The sequence below is a fragment of the Ambystoma mexicanum genome, chromosome 4q (assembly GCF_040938575.1).
Source record: "Ambystoma mexicanum isolate Mex_15411 chromosome 4q, UKY_AmexF1_1, whole genome shotgun sequence".
NCBI classification, from domain to species: domain Eukaryota; kingdom Metazoa; phylum Chordata; class Amphibia; order Caudata; family Ambystomatidae; genus Ambystoma; species Ambystoma mexicanum.
Window position 1 is genome coordinate 685,649,017 of NC_090928.1, and position 16,134 is coordinate 685,665,150.

The following is a 16,134-nucleotide window of genomic DNA, read 5'->3' on the forward strand; positions in this document are numbered from 1 at the left end:
CGAGGGTACACGTGGGACGGAGTCCACCCACTTTATTCAGAGGATGGACTCAGTCCCTCCCCTCCCCCCTCAGCTAAAATAGACAAGTTGGATGTTTTCTTTGAGTTTATGAATTAAACCCGACCTCGGGGATCAAACTGCAGTCCAAGTTTGTGGGTCAGACACTTCACCACTGCACTATATAACCTGATGAAAGTAGCAAACAATTAAAGATGAAATATCCCATTTCTGTACAAGTCCCAGGAAAAACATTTGTATTGGTTCTTGAAGTTCAAAACATACACACCTTTTAACGTTTTCAAAAAAACTATTAGAAGAAAATATCCTGTCTTGGTTTTGTGTGTGTGTTGATTTTATGCAAAGCAAATGCCATTCGTTCTGTTCAATTTGGGTGGTTATGCAAATCCAATTTAATGGAATGTGCGTATTTCGCCTTGATATGATCATTTCTCGCGACGTCACATCCCATTGCGTTTCTTGATGAGTCCACCAACTTTAATTTTTAGGACTTTACCCCTGCCTGCAACAGTTTGGTTAATGCACCTGAGACAAGCAATCGACAGAGACTCCAAACATGGCTCTTTATTTGTATTTGTATTTATTTTATTTATATAGCGCACCAGGCCCAAGGGCACCCAGGGGTTCACGGACCCTCGAATCACCTGCTACTGTTTCAACTGACACATTCTCGTCCTGTAACCAGCGCCGTGATGCCCGCGGGCTTAGTGCGGTCTGCAAATGTAAAATAAATATATAAATCTGCCTAGCAACCAAGAGATAATTGCTTTTAGTTGCTAGGCAAAATGACTGCTTGACATCACCAGTAATTTTGAAAAAATAAATACAAATAAAACAAAACAATACTGGAGAATCTATCAACTAAAAAAATGTGCCATCACAAAATATGGGAGGACGGGTGCCTCTCGACTCAGGCCAGACATATGCTGTTCTCACACTAAGCGAGTGCCTTTCCTCCTGAGAACAGTCATTACTCGTCAACAAAAACGCAAGTGGCGATTTGCATGTGCCCAGGAATCTGTGATTGTCACTTTTAACAACAACTTGGAGTAAACATAGCGCTGCTAGCTGCCATTCAGTGAAATGTGCTTTGTGGGACTTGACTGCTTGTCAGCGTCACCTTTCACGCAGTGACCGATCCAGTGTTTTTCCATCGTTGAGTTTTCTTGCAAATGTTATGCAAAAATGCAAACAAGCAAACCGGAAGCGAAAACATGCCCAAACAGCCCGAGTTAGGCAATGTTATTGCGACTCTGGTAAAGAAAAGAAAATTGATGACCTTCTTAAGAAAATGATTTCCTTGACGAGGGATCGGGGAATGCAAATGCATTATTCATTCAGCAGTCGCTAGCCTGTTTAAATAATGCAACCAGACAAGTCGCGTTCTCGGAGGCAGAGAGAAGTTACAGCGTACTGCCTGCCTGCAGCACGCAGAGTCAGCTCGGTGGCCGTCAGGTGGGACACAAGGCGCGCGGGCTTTTGAGGGGATGCTGAATGCACCGCAGAGGCCTTTTCTCCATTGATGCAGAGGGTTGAAAGCTTTCCCGTCCACATTTTCTTTTCTTTCAAGACCCTCGCTCTGGAGAATGTGGAGGCATCATGTGTACCAATAAAGTGGAGGAAAAGCTGCACAGCGCTGCTAGGCACGCTTGAAATTTGAGGCAATTAGGACTAGATAAAGGCCTTTAAAACTCTACACAAATTAGCCAAGCCTTGGCAAAGCCATAATGTCTGCCTTTATGTAGGCGCGTGTGTTGTGCAGTGCATATATGAGTGCATTGACGGACAATGCATGAATTAGTGGTTGTGTATGTGTGTGTGGGTGTGTGGGTGAGTCCTTTACATGTCTGGCAGCCTTATGGATGTTTAGATGTTTGGAGAAGTTATCCAGTTCCAGCCTAAACGCAGACCATGGGAACAGCAGCATCATGCCAGGTGACCGTACCCATCTCAGAGAGCAGCGTAAAACACGCATTCTCTTGAGCTGGCAATGTGATAACTGACCCCAAGGATTTTGAACAGGTAATTTAGCGCATTCTTATGGAGCGGCGGTGGGTTAGCGCACCAACAGCTAAATCATAAATCTACTTGCATTACATTCAAAACTTATAGCAACGATGAGGCTCAACCTGGAGCTTATTCCTACTAACTATTGGAGTATAAGGACGGAATCTGTTGCATTATTACTTTCAGCCCCCTAAACTTGCCTCCTGCTGGTTCCGATATGTAAGACCTTAGCAGTACAGTACTAAGAGATCACACACGTCATCATCACATATGGAAACTCTTCCTATCATATAGACAGATACCCCCACCACATTCTAAGTACTGCCACCATGTATGCCACTGCCTCGTATATGGCAGTGTTAGAACTGATATAATATGGTTTCGTCCTCATTGTATATGTTGGCCTATGCCCAGTCGCTTTGCGAGGAAATACGTATTACAAGGTTGTGACCTTAAGTAAATCAAGCCTCCATTTTAGGTTAAAGCCGCCATTTTAGTTATTCGTGCAAAGTCACCCTGCAGCCTAAAATGGCCGTCTCGTGTGCTCTTGTTCTTGCTTTAACCTCTCCAACCTCTGTAGGGGAGTTAATGTCCAACCTGCCTTCAGGCTACATGTTAGGGTAATGTAGACCTTGTCCTTCGTTGACCTCGGGATCAGAGGATTACTTGAATCAGCGATGTTAACCTACAAGTATACAAGAACAATAACGCTATCCAAATACGACATGCTAAACATTTGTTTGATCTGTATTAAAGCAATGTGTAAAGAGTGTAAACGTTAAACTAAAGAATAATAGTGTGTGTTAGTAAATATGTTGAAAAGTAAACCGCATGCACGAGATATGTAAATTAGGAAACAAACCTGGCGCAACCCTAGCCCAGTATATAATTAACATAAGAGGCTGGATATTATTATAACAAACTGTATAAATACGCTGATGTCCAGCTAGCATATCCTGCTCACTTCTCACATTGAACCCTGCTGATGGTCTCTGTGATGTATTGACAGCCAAAAAGCTATTTGTGTACTTTGTTCGATACTGTTCAGTTTTGTAATAATGATTCTGGGAATCTTTACAAGCCCGTGTTGGTGTATTTTTCTTTGCATGGTGTAAAAGCCTTAATATTGCATTTTTCTGATTCCACAGATGGCTCCCGAATAGGGACCCTCAAGATCGACTTCGTCTCGTTGAAGGTTGGCTCGGCTATCGGACCGGGATTGGACGGTGCCAACAGAAACGGCCAATCTAGACGAGAAGCGAATTCCTCGACAAAACTACACGATCCGATCCCTGAACGGTGAGCTGCAGCCCGAGACAACGTCTTGACGAGGGTCCATATATCGAGGTGGGTAAATTTGCCGAAAATCACCAGACACGTGGGTCCTTAGCATTGTCCTTAGTAACCCGATCGGGCCTCCCAGTCCTTTGGTCAGGTGAATCGGGTCCCGATTCTTAATTTAACCCTGACAATTTGAATTTGGCGCTTTGTACTCGCGAGCACAATTACTTGACCAGGAAACACCAGAACTTTGATATGCCTGGGAAATTGTCTGCCTGCTTTAGGGAATTATTCCGCAGCGACAGACAATCTTTGGAAGATAGCTGTCCCGCACCACAGGAGGGGTCGCCGGCATGTTCTATGTACTGTAAGAAAGGCTTTGGTAGTATAGCATTTAATGACATGTGGCACAGACAGACCAGGCATAATTCTAATCTTGGGTGGCCAACCAATGGTAGTTTTGAAATCCCTCGTATAGAATATCTAGAGTCTGTATTAGTAAAGAAAAAGGCTAGACCTGCAGCATTTGACGCATTGCACAGTTGGAAAACAGAAGCTTTGCACCAACAAAAGAGTAGAGAGAAACATATGCGTAGACATATGACAAGTGTCGAAAAGGCACAGTTATATGATCAAAATAAACAATTGGAGTCAGGAACACGGACAGGGCGTTTCAATTAGGCATTCAGAAAATCTACCCTTCAAAAGATTTTCATACGTCAGATGAATTGATTAATAAACTTTTGCATGAACGAAGGCCCGGCGCCTCTGCGCCACCCCTGTATGTCCCTCCTCCTGGCGCTTTGCCCCTTCCCGTTGTTATTCCCCCTCCTATAGTTCCTCCGGTCCTCCCTGCTGTTCTTCCTGTTCTTCCAGCTGTCGCTCCTTTGCCCGCCCCCTTGCCTCCACCTGTTGATATTCAGAATGTGCCTACTCTTCCTCTTCCAAGTGATTCTGCATCGCTTGTAGTAGACCAGGGAGCGAGACCAAGGGTTGTGACTGGTAATACTGTGTCCCCAGACAAAAAGAATGAATTGATTGCTTGGGCTAAACATTGCATGGAGAAGGGTGAACAAGCTGATGTTTTTTCCACACTCGAAAATTTAAAAGGTACTCCTGAGAAAAATGTTTTTATTGAAGGATTAGGGACTCATTTGAGTATAATGTGGAATAGATTAAACGATGTAGATTTCCCACAAGGGTTACGGGATTTGAACACCTTAGCGTTGTCCAGAGATACTGCGGAGAAAGTATATGAGCATATTGAGAGGATTTTTGAGTATAGGAAGGAGTTGGAAGGGTTACAGAATGAGGAAGTAGATGGTGGTAGTTTAGGTATTATGTACTTACAAAAACGGTTTTCTCCTCGCCGTGAATTAAAGGGTGAGGAAGTGCGAATTTGTATAAAGGATGCAATAAGATGGATTTCGGATATGTCGATAACTCCAGATGAAGTATGTGACAAATATAGTCAGTATACGTTAGAAATGCAAAAGAAAGTGATACAGGTGATGGTAGAGTACCTACAGAATGAGTGTGTAAAGAAAAAGATTTGTTGTCCCGCAGAATTGTTGAGTGTTTATAAGAGAGCTTTTTCGATTGATACTTCTTCGACTGCCTTAGCGCTTGATTTGGCTCTGTTGCTTAGTAAGCGTTCGGAGCTGCCTACTTCTCAGTTGCCTATGAGAGAGGTCCCTCCGACATTTGTCCCGAAAGTTGAGATTGTGGCTGATGCTGGACGAGGAATACTTGCGGGAGAAATACCTGCAGATTACGTATCGCAGTTTGTTCACGTCCCGTTTTCAAGACAGGAAGTGAACACCATAAAGCAATCTATTCCCGATGTAAGAAGAATCCGACCGGGTTCTATAAAGAAATAGAGTTGGTCTTACAGGCGTCGGTATTCACCTTAAGTGATATTGATTTATTATTTCCCGTAGTCCTGCCAGTTGATTTGTGGAAACAGATTAAGACTATAGATGATATACCTGGGTTGGGAGATACATGGGATAACATGGTTAGGCTAGATAGAGAAAGACCAGCTGGCGAACGACTGCCTCAAGTGTTGTTAACCTTGCCTGATAGAATTATTGTAAAATTGAAAACTATAGTTCCTGAAAAAAGAATCATTTGGGACAAGCTTACGGCCTGTGTCCAATGAAAATCTGAGGGTGCTACCGATTTCTTCAATCGGTTCGAGCAGGTATTTTCAGATTTCAGTGGACAAGACTTAGGCACAGAATCAGGGAAAAGGCTGTTTTTCGACAAATTTGTACGTGGATTGCTGCCTGACATCCAGTTACAGATTATTTCTTCCGAAAGTGCTTGGCAGGCGAAGTCTCAATCAGAAGTACTGCATATGGCTCAGTACTATGAAAATCATGTAAATACTGAAAAGGAAAAACTTGAGAAAAAAAAGGGTGACCTGAAAACAAAAGTCTTATTACAACAGATTGTTAGAAGCCCTAGAGGGGGTAATCAATTTAGAGGTCAGTACATTCCACAGGGAAGTGCGCCCTTGGCTCCGGTAACCATTAACCAGTGTGCCTATTGTCTACAGGAAGGCCACTGACACGCACAATGTCCAACCTTGCAGCAAAGGTCATTTGGGAACATGGTTAGATGATCCAGAGGTCACCCAGGTGCAGGGGGCCCTGGCAGAGGTCAGTTTGCACCAGAATCACAGCAACCTCCTTCACAAGATAAGCAAGTTTCGAATGTGGATAATAGAAACATTTTTGATCACCCTTCTGCCGTGTACCTCTCTGAAGAGCTTCCTTTTGATAATATTCTGTTTCGCTAGTATTGCCCGAAGCAGGATTTGGAACCAACGCCTATTCCCGTTCATCAGAAAGGCCCCTATGTTGAGATGGCGGTGGGAAATAGGAAGCATCTATTTTTAGTAGATACGGGAGCACAGAAATGTTCCATTGATCATTCACGGGTTCCAAATATTCCCCTGTTAGGGCAGTCCAACATTTCCGTAGGGTTTTCAGGCACACCTGTAGTTTGTCCGGTTTCTTTGCCGGTACCGATAACACTGGGTCCCTTCACGGAACAGTGTCCATTTCTACTTACCACAAACTGTGGGGAGAACTTGCTGGGATTAAATTTGTTGAAGGCATTGCATGCAGTAATACATTGTTCTCCGGACGGAGTTCGGTTAACAATTTCACATCAGCAATCACTCGCCTCTCAGTTTTTGACTCGACCCTTAACGCCAGAATTCAGTAATGTTCCAGAATGCTTATGGGCAATTGATGATAATGATGTAGGCATTCTTCAAATTCAAATTTTTCTGAAACATGAAGTAAAATTGCCTCGCATCCCACAATATAAGATCTCAGTTGAAGGCGAGCAGGCTTTGAAATGTATAGTTTCTGATTTTGTACATCGTGGAGTAATTGAGGAAATTACAGGTAGCCTATGTAACAGCCCCATTTTGCCAGTATGCAAAAAAGGTGATAATGCGATTCCCTTTCGTTTTATAATTGATTTACATGCTATTAACAAAATTGTGGCTCCTCAGTTTCCTATTGAACCTGATGTTACAACGATACTAACCATGATTCCGGCTTCAGCCACTCATTTTAGCATTGTTGATCTTAAAAACGCGTTTTTCAGTATTCCTATACACAAGCATAGCAGGTATTTATTCGCATTTACCCTAGGTGGACGCTCATTCACATTCACTCGTGCATCACAAGGGTACACTGAGAGTCCAAGTATTTATAGTAGGGCATTGAAAGAGCAGCTCGATACTCTCGAGTTGCCTACTACTTGCACATTACTACAGTACGTAGATGATCTCCTCTTGGCTGCTGATTCTGAGAGCACCTGTAAAGAAGGCACCGTGTTGTTGCTTTGCCATCTAGCGAAACATGGCCACAAAGCTTCACTTAAAAAAATTCCAATATTGTTGTCAGGAGGTTGCCTATTTAAGCTATCTCCTGTCAAAGGAGGGAAGACGGTTGACACCTGAACGAATAAAGACTATTTCTGGCATGTCTGTCCCAAATACGCAGAAGGAAGTTAGAGCCCTGATAGGTATGGCTTCTTACTGTAGATTGTGGATTCCTAACTTTTCGTTAACGATTAAACCAATGCTGGCTTTGACAAAGAAGGGCATTTATTTGCCATTGCCATGGACTTTGGAACACCAGACAGCATTTGATTTGCTCAAATCCGCGCTGTGTTCAGCGCCGGTTTTAGGAACTCCGAATTATGACAAGGGGCCTCATTACGACCCTGGCGCTAATGGTTTAACGGCGCCGTAAAGAGCATCGGTGCCGTTAAACCATTAGCGCCTGATTACAAGGTCCCTTAGCGGGTTGGAGGCTTTAACGCCTGCTTTTTGCAGGCGTTAAAATCCAACCCGCTAAGGGACCTTGGAGCTAATTACGGCAACCGTAATTTACGGTGCCGTAACTAGCGCCTTCCCCATCCCCATTATGCCCTATGGGCCAAAATGGGAATGGGGAAGGGCAAATGGTGAATGGGGAATTACCGCCCCCGCCAACCTTGTGATGGGGGCGGTAATTCCGCCATCCACCATGCCGGAGACCGGCATGGACCATGGTGCTAATAGCACCATGGTCCAGCGCCGGGGTCGTAATGAGGCCCAAGGCCTTTGTGTTGTATGTGCATGAACGTGATGGATGTGCTTTGGCTGTGTTAACGCAGGAACATGGAGGGAAGAATAGGCCATGCGGCTATTTCTCATCCGCCCTTGATCCTGTTGCATGCGCTTTGCCGAGATGTTTGAGAGCTGTTGCTGCTGCTGCTGCATCTGTAAAACAGAGTGAGGGAATGGTCCTGGGTCATGTGTTAACCCTAATGGTACCTCACTCTGTAGATATTTTATTGAATGGAATTCAAACGCAACACCTCACTTCCACACGATTGACAAGATATGAACTAATCTTGTTTGCCCCCCACATTCAAATTCAGAGGTGTTGTGTATTAAATCTGGCTGAACTTTTACCTGTCCCGCAAGATACTGTTGATGGTGACGAAACGTCACACGATTGCCTTTATGTGACAGAACAAGAGACTAAAGGCAGAATCGATCTGAAAGACACGCCTTTGAATACCCCACAAGGAGAGCTATTTTGTGATGGCTCTTGTTTTAAACTTCCGAACGGTACATCCACGGCTGCTTATGCTGTCACTACTTTAAGCACGATTGTGGAAACCAAAAGAATTATGCATAATTCCGCGCAGGCCGCAGAAATTATAGCGTTAACTCGAGCTTGTGAACTTTCTGAAGGGCTTACAGTAAATATATATACCGATAGTCAGTATGCTTTTGGGGTGGTTCACAACTTCGGTAGACTTTGGAAAGAACGAGGTTGACGAAAATTCAGCATGGCACTTTAATAGTGGGATTACTTACAGCACTCGCCCTCCCTGTTCAGTTAGCTATTATAAAATGGTCAGCACATCAAAAGGTTACAGATTATGTAGGAAAAGGGAATGCTTTCGCTGATCAGATAGCTAAACAAACTGCCACTGATTTCAGTTCAGAAATGTATGCTGTAAGAGAAACTGTAAATATTTGCACTTTGGGTGAAAGTATCGATTCTGTAAAAGACATTCAAGCAGATGCTACCATAGAGGAAACTAAGAGATGGATCGAGGGTGCAGGGAGACTGGATGATGATGGGCGTTGGGTGGACAATATTGAAAGAAAATGGTTACTCCCTAACGCCTACATTACAATGATGGTTATTATGGCTCATGGTCCGACACATGTTTGTGCGCGTAAATTGACTAAAATGCTACACAGTGTATGGGCCAATGATAAGATTTTCAAAACTGCGGAGCGCTTTGTCCAAGGCTGCATGGTCTGCTTGCAGCACAATGTAGGAAAAGGTACCTCGACTCCTAGAGGAAGTTTCGCTCCACCTTCTGTTCCGTTTGAGGTTATTCACTTTGATTTTATTGAAATGGAACATTGCAACAATCTTAAATATGTGTTGGTTGGCATTTGTGCCTTTAGTAAGTGGGTTGAGGCCTTCCCGGTTAGAGATGCAACGGCCATAACCACAGCAAAAACTCTGTTGAAAGAGTTTTTTCCTAGGTTCAGGCTGCCGAGAGTCATCTGGTGTGATAATGGGCCACACTTTATCGCTACTGTAATCCTACAAATTTGCAAAGGATTACAGATTGATAAAGGGTTCCATTCGGCCAGACATGCCCAAAGTGCCGGATTAGTGGAAAGGCATAACGGCATTATAAAGAACAAACTCGCTAAAACGTGTGCTGGCACCAAGCTAAAATGGTCAGACGCCTTACCGATCGTGTTACTGTCGATGAGAACAACCCCTCAAACTAATACTGGGCTCTCTCCCTTTGAGATGGTAATGGGGAGACCTCCTAATATATGGGGTTTGCCAAAAAGCAGTTCATTACGGGATACAGAAAATGTGCTTCTTTCAGATTACTGTAACCAGTTGACTAAAAATCTGTTTTCAATTTATCACCAGGTGTGAGAGGCATTACCTGTACGGTACGAGGGACCGGGTCACAGTCTACGACCGGGGACTGGATCCTCACGAAAGTTTTTGAGAGGTCAGCTTGCCTTGCACCTCGGTGGAGGCGTCCCTACCAAGTCCTGCTAGTCACTCAGACTGCTGTGCGGGTAGCGGGTCCTAAGAACTGGATCCATGCGACGCACACCAAACGGATCCCGCAGCCCGTGCCATACGATACAGAAGACACAGAATCCCTTCCCACTGCTGTAACTAGCGTGCCTGAAACAGCAACAACCGACAAGGGAGTATCGGAGACCGTTCCAGAATTCGCAAGGCCAGACAAAATGGCCATCCGTTCACTCGCTACCTCCAGGAGGAAGTGACAACACTTTGTTCTCACCAGAAACTGTGAAATATAATTTGCGTCCAAGGAAATAGACGTACAGCACGGTCTGACTGTACGATTGAGAAAAATCATTTGAGGGCTTGTCTTTTTGGCCCGATTGTACGGAAGGATTCTGTTGGCTGAGGGTTGTGGGAAAGACATTAAGAAGACACGCGACTGGAGTCACCAGCAAACAAACAATTGGTGTTTTTTCGATTGAAGACTACAATGCATGCACCCGCTACCGCTCGTACCGAACTTTTAGATAAAAATGTGACTAGCAGAGACAATGATCAAGCATGTAAGGGGACCCCCAAAGTGTATTGTTGCCTTTTTGTAATAATAACTGGATTTTTAGTAACTGTTGGTTTTGGGTTATGGTATCTGGAGGAAGCATATCCATTAGAGGACTTTTTACCTATTGAAAATGTATCTGTTATCCCCACTCCTTCCGTGCAATTGCATACTTTATCGCCTAGAGATTCTTCGCATAGACAGAACTATCAGAATAATACTCTTTTGTTAATTATGAATGCCACTCATGCAATTTTAAATAGAACCAGTTGCTGGATCTGTTCACATCTACCGCAACATGGGGATAAGGGGCTAGGTTGGTATATTCATCCTTTACCTTTGACAACTGCTTGTTACGCTTCTCTTAGAGCACTATTCTTTGGCCGATGGAATGACAGCATCTCAGGGAACTTTGATGGTACAAATTTGAATAGTTTTGAAAAGCATGTTTTCATGCCCCTGGGATGCTCGCTTTTTGCAAATAGATGTAAGCCAACCGTTGCTTCTGTTAGGCCCTCTGATAGATTGTCTCGTCCTTTTCAGTCTTTAATCTCTTTTAAAATGGCTCCTATAGGCAATAAGGATGCCACGCCTCCATCTTATTCTGTTAACCATAGCCCCGATTCAGTATCCTTCTGCATACAGAGGAATGGAACACGGTCAATGGATAATTTTAGAAAGTGCGCCAACGTTGAGAATTTGACTAGTGAGAACTGACCTCTGTACGTAGGCGAACCTGTCTATTTTGTTTGCGGTGATGTGGCATTTCCATGGTTGTCCAGGGATTGGCAAGGAACCTGCTATTTAGGGATTCTACTACCTGGGGTATTTATTGCCAGTACTGCAGAAATTTTGAAAACTCGTCCACGACGAGGTGTGAAAGGGGATACTCCAGCGCAAACTCTAGGAGACATCATGAAATCCTTTGTGCCATTTTTTGCGCAAATTACGAATTCAGAAGATATCAGGGGACTAGCGAGAGTATTGGAGAGAACCATCAACCGGACCGCTGACATACTCTATAATATGACGTTAGAACAGAAAGCAATAAGATTAGTGGCTCTTCAGAACCGGATGGGATTAGATGTCATTCTGGCCGAGCGTGGAGGAGTATGTAAATTAGTGGGGTCCGCTTGCTGCATTTACGTTCCAGACTCCTTTCCAACGATCTTTAGGGCTATCCAAAATCTACATGTTCTTAGTTCAGAAGTACATGTTCCTGAGGGAAACTGGGAACTTAGTGGATGGTTTTGGGACCTCCTACGGTCATGGGGATGGAAGTTGTTTTCGGCCCTGTTGATTATCTTGAGAAGTTTTCTGTTCCTTTGTTGTTGTATACAGTGTCTCCCTGGTGTATGCTCAGTGTTAGGTGGGTGTTGCGCGCAAGCAACAAGTGTATTAGGGCATAAAATATACACCCCAGATAAGGTTTCTAAAGAGTATGTGTTGAAAGAAACTCTAGTGTCTGATCTAATGGCAATAGATATGTCCGATAATGATTCGGGATGTATAGATGTTGAAACGTGGAGTTAGTCGATTGAAGGTAGTTTAGCGCTTGGCATAGGCCAAAAGGAGGGTTTGTTAGAACTGATATAATATTGTTTCGTCCTCATTGTATACGTTGGCCTATGCCCAGTCGCTTTGCGAGGAAATTCGTATTACAAGGTCATGACCTTAAGTAAATCAAGCCTCCATTTTAGGTTAAAGCCGCCATTTTAGTTATTCGTGCAAAGTCACCCTGTAGTCTAAAATGGCCGTCTCGTGTGCTCTTTTTCTTGCTTTAACCTCTCCAACCTCTGTAGGGGAGTTAATGCCCAACCTGCCTTCAGGCTACATGTTAGGGTCATGTAGACCTTGTCCTTCGTTGACCTCGGGATCAGGGGATTACTTGAATCAGCGATGTTAACCTACAAGTATACAAGAACAATAACGCTATCCAAATACGACATGCTACACATTTGTTTGATCTGTATTAAAGCAATGTGTAAAGAGTGTAAACGTTAAACTAAAGAATAATAGTGTGTGTTAGTAAATATGTTGAAAAGCAAACCGCATGCACGAGATATGTAAATTAGGAAACGAACCTGGCACGACCCTAGCCCAGTATATAATTAACTTATAAGAGGCTGGACATCATTATAACAAACTGTATAAATACGCTGATGTCCAGCTAGCAAATCCTGCTCACTGCTCACATTGAACCCTGCTGGTTGTCTCTGTGATGCATTGACAGCCAAATAGCTATTTGTGTACTTTGTTCGATACTGTTCAGTTTTGTAATAAAGATTCTGGGAATCATTTACAAACCCGTGTCAGTGTATTTTCCTTTGCATGGTGTAAAAGCCTTAATATTGTATTTTCCTGATTCCACAGCAGAAGTAACTGGCTTTCCAGTGGCAACATCTGGCATGTGGTGGGAGCACCTGGCCATATGATGGCAATACATGGCACATGATGTGAGTGTTTCTGCAACTCTATGTATTCCAATCAGGTTATGCTATGTTATTGAGAATTATACCATTCACCGTGGCCATTTTCATGGGCTTTAAGCTCTCAAGGGGAACTGAAAAGGAAGGAGTGCTGGGGAGGGTTAATTATTGGGACATAGATAGCACAATGGAGCTTTTTGCTGTGCTGTTGGTAGATTCAGTTCAGAATAACTAACTGTTCACTGTGTGTATGATTTGCTTCTAGATTCTATGGGTTAGATGTTGTTTTGGTGTGTGGGTCTATGTGGGATTGTTGTGTGTGTCTTTGGCATAGTGCTGGAGATTTAGTGGGTTGGGTTGAGTGAGAGTACAGAGGGAGTGAGTGTGTTTGCTGTGTGATTTCCAGTTTGTACTTTTCCCATTTTACTTTAATTATAGAGGGTTCAGCTCAGCACAAAGAAATATATATGTTTTGTTTTTAATTTGAGAGTAAAAGACAACACAAGGTCTACTAAAGAGAAATAGTTCAAAAAGTGGCACTTTGCACAAGACATGTGTGGGACAGATATGGCCCACAGAATAAAAGGTAAAATGTGTGATTATGTCCCACGTATTGAAATAGATATAAAGAAATATAAGTGAAAAAGTATTTTTGGTATAATAATTCACATGGCGAGTATGCCTGTATTTGTTTTTTGCAGAAATAGATTATAGTACTTTTCAGAGTCAGTTGTCTACTGTGGTCATGGTAATACAGCCATATTTGTTTCAGGAAAGATAATAGAGGAAACAGCCAAGGAATAACCCAGGACTAAGTAAGGATGTCCCATAATAATGATATGGATGTACAACAATTAAAATATAGGCCAACATTGATATGATATGATATGATATGGTATTTGTAACGCGCCTATACACAAGTGTTTCAAGGCGCGACGAGGCAGGGAGGGAGGGAAACAAGGGGAAGACGGAACAAGCGATCCTACTAGGCCAGGTGTCATTCAGATCGCGCAAGTGCAGAGGTAAGGGGAAAAGGAGAAAGTGCAGGGGGAGGAGGTGGGGGGAAAAGTGCAGTACAAGGTAAGTGGCGTAGTGAAATAATAACGATAATAATAAATAAAAAGGGCCAACTAGTGGCAAGTGCGAGGTAAGTGCAGAGCAAGTGCTGAGCAGGGGGCTGTAGGGATACAGTGACAGTCCCACAGTGCAGGGGGAGCCAGGGGGGCAGTGCAAGTGGAGAGTGGCTGGGCCCTGGACCGAGGTCGCTGAGAGTGGCCCAGATGCAGGTTAAGTACAGAATTCAGTGGGGAGTTAAGCAGGTTTAGCAGGGGAGAGGGAGAGAGAAGGCAGAAGCGAAGAGGAAGGTTTTGAGGTGCTTCCGGAACCGGAGATGGTTCTCCTCAAGTTTCAGGGAGGCAGGCAGGCTGTTCCAGAGGGAGGCCCCTGCTGCGGAGAGAGATCTACCCCCAGCGCGTTGCTTCGAGAAGCGGCTGACCATGAGGGAGTTAGAGATGGATGAGCGAAGGGCTCGTGAAGGAAGATATTTAGGAAGAGAGAGTTGAAGGTATTTAGGCCCCAAGCCCCAGAAGGCCTTGTGGACAATGCAGAGGGTTTTGAACTTAATCCTCGCAGCCACTGAAAGATCTAATGTAAAATATTTGACCACTTGACTTCACAAAGCATACAATCCAGCATGAACAAGGTAAAGAGGTTGTTAGAATTCACAACAGATTGTTGTTGCATCATGAATGCTCACTCTGTGATTGGCCTCTTATTGGAGCACTCAGTGTGCTTGGCTTGTGGCTGTTTACGCTGTGACATAATTGAAGTTGGCTTGAATGCCGATGGAAAAATACTGGTACATAATAAACTATTCAGGTATGTCATAATTTGTGGACTTTAATGATTGTCAGTGAACATATGTCAGCTGGAAACCCTGAGCATTTAGCTGAATTGGTTAGCGGATCAAAGGCTTCCTCCGTAAGAGTTTTGAAGGATGGAGGATTTTGATATCCTAAATGTTGGCCTCATTTTCTCATCTTCCAATCTAAAAAGACCAGTCAGTGGCAACTTGTTGGAGTCACGGTGGATTTTAATTAATTTATTTTCAAAGAGGACCCCAATGATATTGCAGAGAATTTGGTGTGTTTGTTGGTGCTACTCTTATGTCTTAGGCGGTGTCTTAGGTGTTGTGGGGTTTAGGCTCTGTGAAATTAGGTGAATTAGCTTCTGGTAGTCAATTTCAACTCCAGTAGTGTCCCCCTGACAGTTTCTGCTCTTGGCAAGTTCTTTAGAAGTGTTCGAATGAAGAATATGTTCTAACAGTGACTGCATTGTTTGGTTGGCGTTGGCTGGGATATTTTAGTTTATCTGTATATGCAGAGGGGTTTGTCCAGAGAAGGGTCAAAAGAGGAACATTATATCAATGCTGAAAATAAGGTCTGTAGCATTGCCTGCTTTATGCGTAGGCCTTGAGATTCTTTGTGTCATCTGCAAATCATCAAGAATGTAGATTCTGCAATACCATCTGTGTCCTCTGCTTTTAAATGTAGGTTTCCTAGCATAGAGAGGTTTTTGCATATCTGTGGATAATCAGCGCTCAATCAGCTAAGTGGAGGTGAAGAAGGTATTGAACCTGGAGTGGCAAATAGGCAAAATATAAAATGCTGAAAGGGGGAGAAAGATTCAAGTAAGCAGCAGGGATGTGTTTGCATGGGAGAGCCTTTAATGAATTTGCGGGGCACTATACAACTGCAAGGTCGTCACCAATACCAACAGTCTGGCTGATGGTGATGATTGTGTATCCTGACAAGACCAAATCTGTGAGAATTGGAGGCAGTCCTCTGTGAGCCATTATTCCAGTATCAAAAGTGGGTAAATATTACAATCAAGTATCGAGTCATGTATGTGACTTCTATGTTTTACCGCTGATCTGGTGTTGATAGGGACGTATTTCCATGTGGCTAATAAAGAGTTGGGAGGAGTTTCTAGGCATTCAACCTTTTGGGAAGCGCTTTGATGTAGGAGTTGTCATGAGCTTCCAGGGTGGTTAACCTGTTTCTGATATAAGACATTAGGCCTATGTAGGATCACAGGGTTTCATCAGCACGGGTAAAGAACAGGAAACAAAAGTGGGGTTTAATGTGAGGATTCCAAGTTTCATGACCCTTCCCTGTCCTGGTCTCAGGTGGCCATAGACAGACTTGTATTTGGTGCATTGCTGGTGCACCAGTTGCACAGCTGC